This window comes from Dendroctonus ponderosae, unplaced genomic scaffold (assembly GCF_020466585.1).
Source record: "Dendroctonus ponderosae isolate FM_Combo_2020 unplaced genomic scaffold, Dpon_F_20191213v2 Dpon_F_20191213_1, whole genome shotgun sequence".
NCBI classification, from domain to species: Eukaryota; Metazoa; Arthropoda; class Insecta; order Coleoptera; family Curculionidae; genus Dendroctonus; species Dendroctonus ponderosae.
Genome location: NW_026017110.1, coordinates 41,672,813 through 41,675,666, shown reverse-complemented (window position 1 = coordinate 41,675,666; position 2,854 = coordinate 41,672,813).

Below are 2,854 nucleotides of genomic sequence, written 5' to 3'. Positions count from 1 at the left end.
CTTTTCCTGTTTCAGGGTGCTCCCTCAATAAATAGGAATGATCTAGTACTATCTAAAATTATACATAACCAATTTTACTTCCTAAGTATGCAGACAATATCTTGACTTACTGAATCTTCTAAAAAATCCTCCAAAATTATTTCCGGTTCAGGAACTTCCCCATTTCCATTAAGGGCAACAGGGGTAATCATTTCTAAAATTTTTCTTCTGTCTCACGACCGTCTTCTTCCTCATATTTTGGAGGAGGCAAAGGTGGACCACCTCCTGTGCCTCTACTGTGCGCCTTAATTTTGGCCTGCTTGCTTTTCACATTTTTTTTTATGTCTACAAAAGTCTGTAAGGTAAAGAAATGATTACAAACGATTCACCCTAGTATTGGTGGGCCGTAGTGTAAGTTTATTTTGACGTAAAATCAGTCAAAATTTTACTTGTTTTTATCATCACAAATTTCGTATTTGATAAAGTTGCAAATACAATTACTTTAAAAATATCCACTTTCCTCAAAGACATGCTACTATTTAGTTCAAAATTATACTATATAATTGTTTGTGCGTTTTCTTTGTTTTTGCGATTAGTCGACTAATATATATTTATATATTTCCAAGAATTGACCCACAGACCCTAACTAAGATTAACACCTATTTGATAGAATTGTGATCGGTTGTCTGCACGGCCACATGTGTTCGACAGTTGTTCTTTTGGAAAATTTATGGTTCAAGGGTAGACACTTTGTTAGTGCCTACGGTTCACATCAGGGGGTCAGTAAACTGTCCATTTAATTGCTTGTAATTTGCTTTGTAAATGACATAAACATTTTGATAGTTTTCCAGAATTTCCAGTTTGTAATGGAATTATCATATTTATTATATTTAGTTTATTATAGAATAGTTTAAGTTTTTAAAATTAGATATTTTTTTAATCACCGATTAAAAAAGGTTATATTATAAATTTAAATTAATTTAATATTTACGAAATACAACCTATATACATTTTTTTAAATTATTCAAATGCGAAACTTTATATATCCATATTAAATAAAATACGCTTACACCAATTTCAAATAAAACAGCTCATATGATTTTTCAAATCCAATAACGTGATTGCTTTAATTTACCTTTCTCCATTGCTTTCATTATTTCCTAGATCCGCCTGGAATTGAGTTAAGGATGCCTGAAATTTGTTTCCATAGCATCACATTTGTTGCATGGGTATATGTGTCTGAAAATTTACCCTGAAACATTTCGGGCCTGCTGTAGACAAACTCGATAAGTGTATCTTTTTGCTTCACTGATAGCGGCCTTGATTTTTCATAATTTGAAAGGAATTCCATTTGGCTAAATTTTTTCCTGAAAGTTACATTTACTTCAGTCTCGTTAAAGAACATAGACTCATTTTTCGATTCAATATAAGATGCTGAATAAAATGGGTCTTTGAAGTGCTTTTCAAAATTGCACTTTTACTTTCCATTTTGTAAATAATATACTTAAGTAGTTAATACTGTATACATTTAATTCATGCATTAACTTACCTAAATAGGACACAGAAACAATCAAACACACTAAGAGTTCTTTTACACTGGGATCATAGAACAAGGCTTATACAGAATGCAGTCGCTTGCAGACTAGTTTTGCAATTTTACGACTTCCGGGGACCGATTTTGGCCGATGGGCCCATATGAGGGAACATGTTCGTATACTGTTACTCATGGGTATCCGGCTTACTGCCTCGCAAATGTTTTATTGAAATAAACGTTTGTATTTAAACAAAATAGAAAATAGATAGGAAATCCATATTATATCCATATTAGCGCGATTAATAAATCGACAAAACGCTGATTTATTGATGGCCTAATGTGCGACGTTTTGGCTCGTTTCCTCAATTTTGAGACCAATCAATTAAATTATGCTCCTAACACGTAATCTATGGTGAAAAAATGAAGGAATTAACAGATAAACTGCGGACAAAATAGTTTGAAAAACCCTAATCCTTCTAATACAAACTGGAATTAAAATACATTTATCTGTACCATTGGCGTATAGGTATACAATTGCATAAGCCTGTTAGTCTGCCATGAATTTTATTTGTACCAATAATATTTTATTGCTCGCACGCTAGAACCAACCGTTCAGTCGCGTATTAAACGAGCGCTTTTTGCATAGATAAAGACATGTACATGATTCTTAGGTGTCTGTCTCTTTTATACCCAAAGGTTGGTACGAGGTCCGCCACAATAGTAAATAAATGAGATTGGCAAGCCTGCTAGACCGTCAAAATTTTCTCAATTTTGATTGGTCACACAAGCTGGCAACAGTGCTTGCAGGGACTGCGTGTTCACTGGCATTCCCTGCCTTTCAAGAATACGATTCTTTGCCGCTGGGGATCGTGAGCGAGGAGCGACTCCCTGCGATGCTCCCGGGGATACTCCCATCTCTCAAAGTCAAGAATAGACACACAGAAAGTTAATAGCGCCATCGATCAGAATTTATTAGTAAACGTTTAAGCCCATTTATAAACTTGACGTTTGCGTTCGCTGTTACCGTGTGCGTCCAAATTAAAGTAGTGGATTTGGTCCGGCCAAATACTGGATTTGGATTGGTTGGTACGTCAGTACTACTGCTGTTCTACGAACGTTCACCGGCAAGAAGTGAAATTGGTTTATATCGCCATAGATAAAGACAAGTATAGATAGCCCACTCTCTCGCACTTTGTTGGACCCGCGCTAACCTGCTGCCATCTATTAACGCAAAGGCACAGCTGCGTTTTAAATCTGCTTGCGAGTATGCGTCCCTGCTACTTGTTTTGAAGGTTTGTGTCCTTACTATTATTGGTGACCGATTACTTTAATTGAGATTAA